We start from the raw sequence: 14,798 nt of genomic DNA on the forward strand, positions 1-14,798 counted from the left end.
GGAATGTAAGCACGAAAAGTACTGTTTCATTTACTTATCTGCTCATCATTTACCCACAATCGGAGGTCACACATAAATAAAACTCGCCTCCTTTATGTAAGCGTTTGTTAATTGCCATTTGTGTCGTCTTCCCTGTCCTTTGCATGCTTTTGATATAATTTCGTTAAAATGTGACGCCCAAGCTACTCATTATATTAACCTGCGGTTAAATTTCTGGAAAATTGCTGGTAAGCAAAAATATGTCTCCATAGCCGCGACAGAAGTTGTGATGATAGTTGTATTATAAATAGCTCTCAAAGAAACGGAAATCAAGTTTGAGCTCCATAAATTATAATTTTTGTTTTACATAACTAAAGAATATTTAGCGTGGAAGGCATTGGACCGCAAAATTTTTTTAGCCGGCGACCAGCTTCAACCTGTAATTGCTTGTTACTGCGCTTTCCTGGAATCGCTGCCGGCTACAGCGAGTTTTCCGCAAGAAACTTGACAACACAAAAAAAATAACGACTGTTTTAGACGGAATATGCATTGCTAAACACACGCCGTTTCTTCACGACGGTAGTCGAATAAAGCGTACGAAAGCGAAGAAGGTAATTTTCTGAATCTTTTTTTATCACCTGTAGTAAAAAGGCAACCTTATTGGTGCAAAGACAAAGCGCGACTGGGACAGGGCGAAAGAAATTGACAGACATAGCGTTTACTCACGAGTGATGATCTTTATTGCTGTCACGAATTAAATAGGGACAAAATGAGCACAACCACGTAGAACTGTATGAAAAATTGACTACCTACAGAAAAGAAATGTTGAATAACAACAAGCAGAATTTGTGTCAAAATGTCTAACAACCAACACCCTTAAAAAGGTGGTGAGATAATCTGGTTATTTTTATTTGAGCGCAACTGAAGGTTTGCTGATGCACTCGTATTGCTCCCAATGAATCAGATAAACTTCAAACGTTTCCACCGTGCACTAGTCCTTATACTTGGGCAGTACGGCAGTGCAGCTGAAAGCACGGGCTCATAAAGATAATCAGTCGCGAGTCAGAGCCGTGTCTTTCTACTTCTTTCTTTCTGTCGCAGTAGCGCTGTGCCTTTGCCTCATGAACGTGCCTCGACTTGCTCAAGAGAGCACCCTTTTACTCATTTGTCTCTTCATTTAGCGCGTATATTTCTTAAGAAATCTTAAATAAAGGTGGTCGTATTTTCAAACCATTCGGTTAGGTAGATTTCTCGTACCCCACCCCTGTTTAGAGATACTGGGGAGTGATTTTCCCAATACACGTCTTTCTGAAAGCCACATAACAAGAACTGCAAAAAAGTATTTTCTGAAGCGCGGTTTCTGTTTCTTAGGTCAATGTGTTTTTCTGCTCTGGATGTTCAGTGGGCGATTCGTCTATCGCCGGTTCCTTACCACTCAATCGATTATCGCTGAACGTATCATGATAAGAGAGAAAGAGAGAGAGCGAGAAAGACAGAAAGGCAGGGAGGTTAACTAGGCAGCGCCCGGTATGCTACCCTACACGTGGGAGGGGGAACAGAGGGAGATATAGAAAAGGGAGATAACAACGGGGCATGATCACTTTTCCACGTGTCCGTTGGCCGTTACATGAAGGGTACACAGGGAAGACACTGATAGTTCACAATCTCGCATTCAGTCCTGAGTACTTCAAGAACTTGAAAAGTCCCTTCAAAGCTGTCCTCTGCGATGAATGCTTATCATGATAAAAATTTAAAAAAAAATGTGGACATAGTATTTTTTTTTAATTCAGCACCAAGGCCTGTATTTTTTTTTAATGGGATTAGACGTCAATTGTTTTTCCAAGAGCGAGGGATGCCCGGCTTTCATACGAACAGGGGTGTCCATGAAAAATAACTTTCATGTAAACGAGAGAAAACTTCAAAAACCATGATTTCCTGACTTCTTCATGAGGCTTCCCTATGCCGTACGTTTGCGTTCATTTTAATCTTGGCAATAGATTCTTAGCTTTTAAGACGAATACTCGTGGCCCGAACATAGTTGTATTGGGCATGGCCAACGAGCTCTCGTAGTCTTGTAGGCAGAGCGTAAACATAGCCGGTAGTTAGGGCCTACCTACTAAATCCATCGTCGGACTGAGCACTGGGTCAAAGAAATTCACCACAAAACTTTAAAATGGATCTCAAGAAGCGTACTGCGATGTCTACCTTGCACGTCGTTCAGTGCGGCTTTACAATAGGAACCGCTACAGTTGTGATATTGTCCCCAGCAGGGATTTACTTCGGCGGCGTTGCGGAAGGGACTGGATCGGAGCTCAGTCAGAGGTTCGCGATCTGTATGCTTCTAATATGCGGAGGCTGTAAACAATATAGCGCAACGGTAAAACAGAAGAGAAACCCTGTTGGAAGACTGCCCTCAAACGCTCGGCTCGACAACGCGCTGAAGTTCATGGCAAATAATTTCTCACAGGTTGAAACGCACGCTGTAACTCTTCTAATACAAGAACACAATCGTCACACACATTTGCTTGGAAATAGCATAAAGAGCAAAAGGAATAATTAAAGTCTGCATACAGGGATCAGGCACGAAGGCAGGAATTTTCTTCGGGAGATGCCGATGTGAATGTCTTCTAGCTGGTGGGTGTGTACATATGTGTGCGTGTGGAGAGAGGGTGATGACGTAAGCTGGCTGAGCGCTGCTAAGAAAGCAGGGGAGGTGGGTTGAACTTGATTTCGAGAGGTGCCTACCTCCCCCTATGGATACGTGGATGGTAGACCTGCTGGAACTGATCGCGCACATAACTAACGTCGCGTTACCATTGTCATGAATGTTTTGTACAGATCCGTTCAAGCTGAAATCGCAACAAGCAACGTCAGGGCGAGTAAAGCCACACAATAGCTTCAGGCAGAGAGCGGAGCATCCTCGGTGTGCTCAGAAGAGATAACGTGCTTCCTGGACACACTCGAAAACAGCTATTGCTATCAGTCAAGTAACTTGTTGAAGAACTTCCTCTTTGCAGTTTGTCTACATTACGCGCTGCCTGGAAACAGTCGGAGAGAGCAATTGCTATCAGTCGAGTAACTTGTTGAAGAACTTCCTCTTTGCAATCAGTCTATGTTACGCGCTGCCTGGAAACAGTCGAGAAGAGCTATTTGTATCAGTGGAAGGATATGAAACAGCAGTGCATTTAGCTGCCTCAATTGCAGAAGCGAAATTCGCCAGCACTTTGCGTTAACTTTGAGAACGTTCAAAATCTGGCACATTTAAGAAATATGGGATTTCGACTGCATTTTGTGTGCTTTCTCAGTTTACACCTTTAAAAAGCAACTAAGCAATTTCTATTCAGAAAGGGTGTTAACAAGCCTATCAAATAAAGTACAACAATCCTGCAACCAGTCATCTTTTTGCGTCCTCATTCAGCCGTCATTGCGTGAAACCGCTGGCCCTGGTCACTCGCCTTACCCTTCTGGTCATCACCATCATCAGCAGCATCACTACGTTTACTACAGGACGAAGGGAACCCTCGTATGTCTTTGACATAAGAGCCTGATAACTATGGAGCTTCCACTGTCACAGAACAACGGGGCATAGCTCCTTGTGCGCACAAAGCCATCGAAGTGGCTCTTTCAGAGGCTCTGACCAGGTGCATTTACACTTGCTGAGCCACAGGCATGCGTTAGAATATCCTTACAAAGAAAAATTAACGTGAAGAGCTTAGGATTTACACGTTTGCGCTGCCAGCTTATTTATGCCTACAATATAAATTTCAGGTTACTTTAGAATTGCCGGCTGCCCACGCGTTTGTTGAGAGAAACCTTCAACAAGGTGCACACTTAAGAAGGTTCTCCGATTGAATTATAGCCTTAAAGCGCAGCTGGGACGCGCGTCTGCGTGATCTCATCGCCGAGACTATAATCTTTTCGCGGCAGTTACAAAATCATTTTTGACGTGAAAATCGTCCGCGTGATTGATTTGCTGAATTTTGTGATCAGAACAAATGTAAATATTTCACAGCGTATTATTAAAAAGAATCAACTAAACATTTTCAGAACGGTGTTGCCAAAAGGAGCTGCATCGGTCAGACAGGCGTTCGAATCGCTATTAGATTACCACCCTTGACGTTTCACCGCTGGCCGTGCATGGGCAGGAGGCTACGTAGTTTTCAAAGGTATCCGAATATAAGTGCATTTCCTGCTGCAAGACCGCTGGAGTAGGGATGTGAATATTATCACGTGATATTGATCACGTGACGCTTATCAAGGGGCGCTTAGATTTCCTCTGCAGCTTCCTTCCTTGTCATTGCTATCATGTGACACAACGTGACCTTTTGATGATGTCAGCAACTTCTTGCATGCCAATCGTTTTCTAACAGCAGTTTACATCCTCAAAGTACTTAGCCGTCGTGCACACCACAAGGCGCTCGCATCGTGCCACTCTGACACGCTGGAACTAACGACCCTTCGTGGTGTATAATACGTTGATTTGCGACCGTTTTCTTCATGGTTTGTACAGAGTTCATGTACATGGAGCCCTTCACTACGCCGTACCTTATAGCCTCCTATTCAGCCTAATTACTATAGCTGCTACCCTCTCGTTAATACTGTAGAACTCCTCTACGTTGCCAGCTATATCCTTATTAATGAGGAAACCCACACCTAGTTCTCGTCTATCCTCTAACCCGCGATAGCACAGTATGTGTCCGTCCTTTAGTACTGTATACGCCTCACCTGTCCTCCTAACTTCGCTAAGCCCTATCACATCCCATTTAATTCCCGCTAGTTCCTCAAACAGCTTTGCTAGGCTAGCCTCACTAGCTAAAGTTCTAGCGTTAAACGTTGCCAGGTTCAGATTCCAATGGCGGCCTGTCCGGAGTTAGCCGTAAGAGGGAAAGCACAGGAGTTTAGGATAGCGCTGCAAAAAAGATATTCGGCTTCAACTGAGGAAGATGATCTTGATGTTCATTCAATGCACGATAACCTGACATCAATAATTACGGAGTGCGCAGTAGAAGTAGGCGGTAGGACAGTTCGAAAAGATACCGGGAAGCTATCTCAGGTGACGAAAGATCTGATTAAGAAGCGCCAAAACATGAAGGCATCTAACACTACCGATAGAATAGAACTAACGGAGCTATCAAAGTTAATAAATAAGCGCAAGGTAGCCGACATAAGGAAGTTTAATATGGAGAGAATCGAGCATGCTATAAAGAACGGAGGTAGCCTAAAAACAGTGAAGAGGAAACTAGGCATAGGTAAAAACCAGATGTATGCATTAAGAGACAAGCAGGGCAATGTCGTTAGCAATATGGATAAGATAGTTAACGTAGCCAAAGAGTTCTACACAGACCTGTACAGTAGTCAATGTAATCAGAGCGCTAATGAGAAAGACAGCAGTGCACAGCAACAGCAATGCGTCATCCCACCAGTAACGAAAGATGAAGTACAGAAAGCCTTAGAAGCAATGAAAAGGGGGAACGCAGCTGGGGAGGATCAGGTAACAGCAGATCTGTTGAAGGATGGAGGGGACATCGTGCTAGAAAAACTAGCCACCCTGTATACGCAATGCCTTATGACCTCAACTGTACCAGAAGCTTGGAAGAATGCAAATATTATCTTAATTCATAAGAAGGGAGACGCCAAGGACTTGAAAAATTACAGGCCGATCAGCTTACTATCCGTTGCCTACAAAGTATTTACTAAGGTAATCGCTAATAGAGTCAGGGCAACGTTAGACTTTAATCAACCAAATGATTAGGCAGGCTTTCGTAAAGGATATTCCACAATAGATCATATTCACACTATCAATCAGGTGATAGAGAAATGCGCAGAATATAACCAGCCTCTATATATAGCTTTCATTGATTACGAGAAAGCATTCGACTCAGTGGAAACCTCAGCAGTCATACAGGCATTGCGTAATCAGGGGGCAGAAGAGCCTTATGTCAAAATACTGGAAGATATATATAGCAACTGCACAGCTACTATAGTCCCCCATAAAGTCAGCAATAAAATTCCAATAAGGAAGGGCGTCAGGCAAGGAGACACGATCTCGCCAATGCTGTTCACCGCATGTTTGCAGGAGGTATTTCGAAGCCTGAATTGGGAACAGTTGGGAATAAGAATAAATGGAGAATACCTAAATAATCTGCGATTTGCTGATGACATTGCCTTGCGGAGTCACTCAGGAGGTGAACTGCAAATCATGATCAACGAGTTAGACAGGCAGAGCAGATCGATGGGTCTAAAAATTAACATGCAGAAAACCAAGGTAATGTTCAACAGCCTAGCAAGGGAACAACAGTTCACAATTGGCAGCGAGAGCCTAGAAATTGTGCCGGAATACGTCTACTTAGGGCAGGTAGTGACAGCTGATCCAGATCATGAGAGGGAGATAATTAGAAGGATAAGAATGGGCTGGAGCGCATATGGCAAATTCTCGCAGATCATGAGTGGCAGTTTACCAATTTCCCTCAAGAGGAAAGTGTACAACAGCATAATCTTACCGGTACTCACCTACGGGGCAGAAACGTGGAGGCTAACGAAAAGAGTTCAGCTTAAGTTAAGGACAACGCAGCGAGCCATGGAAAGAAAAATGATAGGTGTAACGTTAAGAGATCGGAAGCGGGCAGAGTGGGTGAGGGAACAAACACGGGTTAATGACATCCTAGTCGAAATCAAGAGAAAGAAATGGGCTTGGGCAGGGCATGTAATGCGAAGGCAAGATAACCGCTGGTCCTTAAGGGTAACGGAGTGGGTTCCAAGAGAAAGTAAGCGTAGCAGGGGGCGGCAGAAGGTTAGGTGGGCGGATGAGATTAAGAAGTTTGCAGGCAAAGGGTGGATTCAGCTGGCAAAGGATAGGGTTAATTGGAGAGACATGGGAGAGGCCTTTGCCCTGCAGTGGGTGTAGTAAGGCTGATGATGATGATGATGATGATGACCTTATAGCCGGAGTCCCTTTAGGAAGTTAAACACCCATAAAAGTATAAAACCATAGAACACTGATTCACTGTAACAAATACCGAGGCCAAAAGAAAACAAAATCTTTCGTGGCGTATGCGCGGCGCGCACGCCTTGCACGCAGAGGGTCTGGGTTCGGAAAGCAGTGCCGGCGATTTTTGTATGGTCAATTTCGCGCGGATACACTCTGTTGACGCGCTTTGCTGACAGGTCCTCTACACGCCACTCTTGTAAAAAGAAATGCTTTCGCATTAAAACGGCACAGCGGCAGCCCGCGTTCCAACTCTGCCGCCTTGTCTCAACCGCCATTCTTTTCCGCAACAGTGCCGCGAGAGCACCGGGTGCGCCGTTGTTGCCGCAACACCGAGCATCTTTACCGCCGACGACACAACACTTCCTCAGTGCGATATATTTCAAACATTTAGCACTTTATAAACAGCAAAGTATCTCAACGTTTTTAATTTTTATTTTGATTCTGTTGCACAGGATTACTGCATTTATCAGCCAAATGCAGAGCAAATGGATCACATAAAGTACTCGTGAGCAGCACATCAGTTTTCCACTCGGTTTCATTTTTTTCTTACGGAGCGTGACTTTTGCAAAAAATGCTTAGCTTTATTTCTCCTATAACAATCTCTTCTACTGCTACATTATGATTGCTAGATTGTAGAAATGCAGGTGCCTAACTTACACTCTGTATTACTTGTTGCCAAGGCGAGTATCTGACAGTAACAAGGAGATTATTCTTTGCAGCGTGCAAGCCTAGGTGCTGAGACGTCTAGAAAATAAAAGGAAAAACTAGCTCATTTTAATTTATTTTAGTTAATTGTTTATCCTTGAAGGTCACCTTTAGACTGCAGAAGAAAGTAAACAAAAGAAAATACACAACATACATAATACAGAACACGAACCAAAAGATTTCTAGGCGAGATCAAAGGCAAGAACATGGAAACCAATGACCAGAAAAATAATTCTCCTAGAAATTTTAGATAAGAAGCTGAAGTATAAACACAAATAAAATGCACAAAAAAGCTATTGTTCTGAACATAGCGCCAATCAGAACTAAAAGTTCAAACATAAAACGGGCTATATTTAAGATAAGCTAAGAGCTGAGTTTAAAGTGAGGCGGGTGCTTAACTCTGATGTCTTTCATTTGGGGGAAAAAAACAATATGGGTGGCCAACGCTATTGCAAAGCGAAGCGGCATGTTTACGATGTGGCGGTGGTTAACGTGAGATGAAATATACCGCGACGTATAAATCCAAAGGACCGGAAAATAAAAGCTGTGAAAACGATTTGGGGAAAAGATATTGACCAGGCATATCTGGGCGCGGAAAACCCTCAGAAGGTTCGGAAACGCTTTCGTTAGTAACAACTACAGTCCTCTGGCAATAGTTTAAGTTGAATCGGTTTGGCCGATTTTATACTGCCTTTATGAACTGCATGAGGGCGACATGCCAAGGATCCAAGACTGCTTATGCGTAGTGAAGTTGTGGCCGAATGAAAGTTGAGTACAATAAATGATTTAGCAATGATGCCTTGAATGCAATATTACGGCGAATGCATCCCTGCGCGGGACTGATCTTAGAGGTTGTATGGTTAACGCATGTCTTCCAGGATAAGTTTTTCGCAACGCAAACCTCCAGGTACCGGTGTAAGTCCATATATGAGCATGAAATATTAGGTCGGAACCATTATTTAGCCAATGCCTTTAATGGCTCATACTCGTGGTGTCCGTCCGTCCGTCTGTCCGTCCGTCCGTGACACTCTTCAACTCAATGAGAAAAAAACCTCTCTGCACGATGGGATTAGAACCACGATCCTTCCTTTCCGCAGTTTAGCGTGCTAGCGACTACGCTACTTCCTGCCAACGCATATGTAGTTCTGCTTGTCTAGGACGCTGAAGAGTGTTCTGAGAAAGGCGTCGAATCAAATGGATGCCTCCCAAATTCCCTTCAGTGTCTGCAGCATTTATTATTCACAAAATTTTGCAATTAATTAGCATGTTTACCACACATCAGCGACACAAGCAGCAACACCGCGCTAAAGGTTTTCGCCTTACCGCACTTTAGGTCAACAAAGTGCCCACTTTCAACTTCCAACTTTCAATTTATTCGAATCGGCAAACCCCGGGCAAGATCTCGCGATGTTTGTAACGCTTGCGCTGTTTATTGTCTTGTGACATGTGAAATAAATTTAAAAATTGGCTGTGGTTTAGCTCTGGTCCAACCTGGAAAACGCGAGGGCCACATCTGGCCGAGTGGAACACGCTCAGTCGAATTGCAAAGTCAGTCTTTCGCCTCTGCGTTTCTGGGTATTATCTATCTTCGTCCCTGGACGTGTATTCAATCTCTCCCCATTCTTTCTTCTCCCCTTCTCCCCCGCCCCCCGCAACTCGACACGGCGCATGAGCACAGCTGTTGCAGCTCGGTTTCGCCGGCGCGCCGCGCTGCCAGCAGCAGGCGCTACTCCGCACCACGTGACAAAGGCTACGGCGCCGCCACAGAGCTCAAGAGGTAGCCACGCTAAAGGCTTGAAGAGCTGGCGTAGTGTAGCTCTCGCTACAAAAATAAATCGAGTAAACACCCGTGACTGGAATCCGTACCCGCGGCGGCTTGAATAGATCAGCTTCGCTGGCCACTGAGCAAGAGCATAAGATTTCACCGCAAACTTAGACGCCTCGCGGTAAACTTCAACACAGTTTTGCACTGTGCACTTCACATAATCTTTTTATTCTGCTAATACCACTATCAAACTATCATTCGCGCTTTATGCTATGTCGCGGTAGTTAGAGATGCGCTGCATGCGTTGACGTGGGCAACGTTGTGGCGAAACACAGCACTAGAGCAAGAGGCGTTGACAACATTGCTTCAGTAACGCCGCACTGGAGCACAAGCCGCCGGCGTAGACTGTGTAAATTGTCATTAACGACAAAAACAAACCTGAAGAAGTTCATAACTGGCTTCCTAGGTCAGCGTACAACTCGATCGCGCTTTCAGGTATGTGGACCTGGTGTCACCTTGCAAAAAACTGCGCGTTCGCACAGTATTTCAGGCTAAACAATGGAAAATTGCCAGCAATTTTCATTTTAAGCAAATATGATTGTGATGATTAGGTTTCATTAACGCAAGGCGAATTGCAGCCAGATAAGCCACGGCCGAACATCTTTGTCTAAACAATGCACGGTAAATACCCATTCTTACTGCCCCATAGAACCTGAACGTTATTTTCCGGCTGAAATCATCATCCGGCACTGGGGAAAGAACACCGTATCTCCTGCACAAAATGCGGATGCTCAAAAAGCTTGGCTAGCGCTGCGGTTAAAGGTAAGAAAGGAGCTTTTAAACAATGAGTAAGCTACGTTTCGTAGACTCTCGGAGCGTTTGGTTAAGCAGAATGTTCGTTACTCTTTACTGTTACTCGTAACCAGATGTCTGGATTAACTGGAAACTTGTGAGAAAAGAGCTTTGAGGGAGTGATCCACTTTTTAAGCCCCATACAAATCATCACACTTCAGAAATTGGAATGTTGCACAAGTATCTAACCTCGACATAAACTTTCCACTCTCAAGTTCAGGCTTTTGTGTTACAACTAGCCGCTGCATTCTGCTTTGAGCTATGCATACTGGAGCGGCAACCACATCCGCTATGCTGAAGTCACCTTGGAACCTGAGGAACTTCCGAAAGAGAGTCATGTATATTTAGAGAATATTATGATTCTCATCTCCGTGGTTTACCAAGAGTCGGAAAAAAGTCGCTAGGTTCTTTGACATTTACCACCATCTTCTTTCAAAGCGAATTGTCTTGGAATGCATGTATCCATACATCCATACGTGCCCTAGTTTTGTTTTAACTTGAGTGTCAGAGCGTCATCTGTCAAGAATATATGCAGCTAGACAAGCAGTTAATTTATTTATTCCTCATTTATTGTGTCTTGGCACGACTAGTAATTGGACACGCTAAAAGTAAACTGTGAATTTTGTAGAAGGACCTGAACGGAACAATGCTGTAAAATTTGGGACATCTAGTGTGAAAACTATTTTCACGTAATGGTTTGGCAAGTAGAGTCAGTTAATGGACGTTATTGTTTATGCATAATTGCATGACTTGAGGTGTTAATAAGCGCTGTAGCCCAGCGAATGCAGGGAAAGCCCTGATTCTGACTTCCGTACGCAGCGAGAGATGGCGCTGCAGACGGAGCTTGGATTCGAATACTTATCTCTATATGTGAGCGCCAAGCGCTTTCCTCTCGCATGAGAGAGGGGCAGATATAAAGAAGAGGAACTGTTCTCAGAATCGTACGAGCGCTGTGCAAGGCAACAAAGAAAGGATAACTCTTCCTGCTGATTGTTTTAGAAGCGAGGGGCGGACAAGCTGTAAGTCTGCATCGTTTCCTTGAGGGTTACAAATACCCAGCGATATTTCATGTCCAGCACTCAAAGTTTAGATAAGCGAGCTTAAAATCATTTGCTTTGGGAGGAAACTCTTAAGTAAAGGGAAGATTACAGATCTTTAGGAGACAGCTTAAGTCGTACTCCGAACACACACTACGACGTGTTTTTGTAGACATGTATATTCTGCTCTCTAGTGCCATCGTCCTAGCTGGTCTAGTCAAGCATTGCTGACAAACTGCAAGACCAGTCATTTTTCTTATGTGAGCGTGTCGCTTTTTATTAAAACGTTCTTACAGTGACAACTTTCGTAACATATTTAAGCGGGTTAAAATTTACGAAAAGAATAAAAGCGGCTGGTCAATGGAATGCATTTTTGAATAATTATGAGGAGACACTGCTTCTTTGCACGGCAAGCTGAAGCAAATGGAAGCATCGTTTTCACAGCCCTATATTATGTTCAACAATAAATTTTTGTGAAGTTGCTTGGTATCACTTCGCGCATATGCAAGAAAGATGAGCTGCATAATTAATCCTTAGTGATTGGTAAATCTGCAGTACAGCTCCCTCTGTATAGGAATATGCATTGAGAATGCTGGCTGCCACGTTTTCACATTTTATATTGAACTGTCGCGAAAGCGAATAAATCATATTCTCCAGATACTGCTAATATCACTCCCAATCGGTGTTTTGCTGTCATAGAAAGTCTCGCCGTTAACTTTGAGAGCGTTGAACGGCTGGCACATGTAAGAAATACTAGATTTGGACTGCATTTTTGTGTGTTTTCTTAGTTTACACGTTTAGAAACCAACTGCGCGATTTCTCTTCAAGTAGGACGTTAATAAGCCTTTCAAACCGAGTGCAACAGTCCTCCAACTAGTCATCCTTTTGCGGCCTCATTGAGTCGGTATTGCGTGAAGCTGCTGGCTCTGATTACTCGCCTTACCCTTGTGGTCATCATCATCATAAATAGAATAACTACGTCTACGATAAGATGCAGGCCACTCCATTATGCCTTTGGCATGAGAGCCTGATAATTATGCAGCCTAAACTGTCACAGAACTACTGGGCATAGCTCCATGTGCGCACAAAGCCATCACAGTGGCTGGAGGAGACACTCTGACCGGGTATATTTGAAATTGCTGAGCCACAGCTATCAATTAGGATTTTTATTTTGTTTCTGTTGCACAAGATGAGTGCCTTTATCAGCCAAATGCAGAGCAAATTGTTTGTATAAACGACTCGTGAGGAGCACATCAATTTGTCACTCGTTTTCATTTCTTTAAGGTGCGCGGTTTTCCAGAAAATGCTTAGCTTGATTTCTTCTATAAGGATCTCTTCTACTGCTACATCATGTAAGCTAGATTGTAGAAATACAGGTGCTTAACCTATACTCCATATTGCTTGTAGCCAAGACGTGTATCTGACAGGAACAAAGAGACGAGGCTTTGAAGCTTGCAAGCTTAGACGGTGAGGTGTATTGAAAATGGAAGGAGAAACTAGCTCATTTATTTTATTTTGGTTAATTCGTTATCCATCAAGATCCACTAGTACCCTGTAGGAGGTGGCAAACAGCGAAAGAAGATGCAGAAACTTGAACTTAGCATACATGATATAGAAGACGAACAAAAACATCCCTACGAAAGGTTAAAGGCAAGCACATGGAAATCAATAGCCAAAAAAATAATTCGGCGGGAATTGCCAGATACGCAGCTGAAATTGAAATAAAAATAAATTGCACAATAAAATAACCATTGTGCATAACAGAAAGGCAATCGGATCTAAAAGATGAAATTTAAAGCGTGTTTGTTTTGAGATATAGGTAACAGTTAAGCGTATAAGTGATGCAGGCACGTAATTCCAATGTCTGCCGGTAAGGAAAAGAAACCAGTCTGACTTGCCAACGCTATTGCAAAGCGGAATGTTTACGGTTTGGCGGTGGTTAACATCAGATGATATATATTGCGGCCCATAATCCCAAATCAGCGGTAAATAAGAGCTGTGAAAACGTTTTCTGGAAACGATATTGACGAGACATTTTTCTCCGCGTGGATAACACTGAGGGGCTTGGGAATGCTTTCGCCAAAAAACAATGCCATTCCTGCGGCAGTTGTTTAAGTTGAATCGGTGTGGCCGATTTTAAACTGCCTTAATGGACTGTATCACGGTGATATGCCAAGGATCCCAAACTGCTGATGCGTAGTCGAGCTGTGGCCGAAAGAAAGTTGAGTATAATAATTGATTTAGGGATAATGGCTTAGATGCAGTATTACTGCGAATGCATCCGAGTGTACGACTGACCTTAGAGGTTGTGTGGTTAGCGCATGTTTTCCAGGATAGGCTTTCGGAAAGCAGAACTCCAAGTACCGCTATGAGGCCACATATTCGAATGGACCATTTGGACGAAAGCTTTATACCGATCGGTAAACTTCAAGTAGGATCTTGCGATGGTTCTTTTCTTGTGCGAAATGAAATAAATAAAGGAAATGAAGTAAACACCCCTGAGTGGGATCCGAAACCACGGCGGCTTGAATAAAACAGCTTCGCTGGCAACTGAGCGAGAGCACAGTCTTTCACCGCATCCTTAGACGCCTAGCGGTAAACTGCAGCACAGTCTCGCACTGTGCACTGCACATAATCTTCTTAATCAACTAATACTTCTGTCAAACTAACATTAGCGCTTTAATCTATGTTGCGGTAGTGAGAGAGAGATGCGCTGCATGCGTTGGGGTGGACAACGTTGTGGCGAAACACGGCACTACAGAATAGGAGTTGGCAACAGTGCTTCAGGAGCACCGCACTGGTGCCGGCATAGACTGGGTAAATTGGCACTGACGAGCAAAAAGTTGATGTTCATAGCTTCCTGGGTCAGTGTAGAACTTAAATCGCACTTTCAGGTACGTGGCCCTTGTGTCGGCCTGAAAAACGGTGATTTCGCACTATATTTCAGGCTATGCAATGAAAAACCGCCAGCCATTTTTATTTTGAAGCATATGTAGTTGGATGATAATGTTTTATTCACGCAAGGCCATCTGCGGTCAGATATCCCACGGCAGAACAATTTTGTCTAAACAACGCAGGGTAAACTGCCCATTCTCCCTGGTTCAAGGAGGCCGAACACTATTTGCCAGCGGAAATCTGCCGGCACTGGGGATAGAACATCGTATCTCCTGCATTACACTGAGATGCCCAAAAAACTTGACTAGCGCTGCGGTTCAAGTTAAGAAGGCAGCTTTTAAACAATGCGTAAGCTCCTTTTCGCTGACTCTTGGAGCACTTGGTAATGCATGTGATGGAAAGCTGATAGGGTAGAAAGTTCTTTACTAATTACTCTTACTTGTAGCGAGATGTCGAATGGAACTGAAAGCTTGTGATGGAAGGACTTTGAGGGAATGATTCAGTTTTTAAGCATCATTCAAATCATCACACTTTATAAATTGGAATGGCACACTAGTAGCTAACCTCGACATGAACT

At 43.7% G+C, this 14,798-nt stretch overlaps 1 protein-coding gene across 1 annotated transcript in view; it reads left to right on the plus strand.

Annotated features, from left to right (window-relative positions):
• The first annotated feature begins 11,224 nt into the window (after window positions 1-11,224).
• Window positions 11,225-14,798, plus strand: part of LOC144104197 (uncharacterized) — an 89,254-nt gene continuing 85,680 nt past the window's right edge. The window contains exon 1 of the mRNA XM_077637068.1: window positions 11,225-11,308. The gene's annotated coding sequence lies outside the window, so the exon portion shown is untranslated. The remainder of the gene's footprint in view (window positions 11,309-14,798) is intronic.

The sequence above is a fragment of the Amblyomma americanum genome, chromosome 9 (genome assembly GCF_052857255.1).
Source record: "Amblyomma americanum isolate KBUSLIRL-KWMA chromosome 9, ASM5285725v1, whole genome shotgun sequence".
NCBI lineage: Eukaryota > Metazoa > Arthropoda > Arachnida > Ixodida > Ixodidae > Amblyomma > Amblyomma americanum.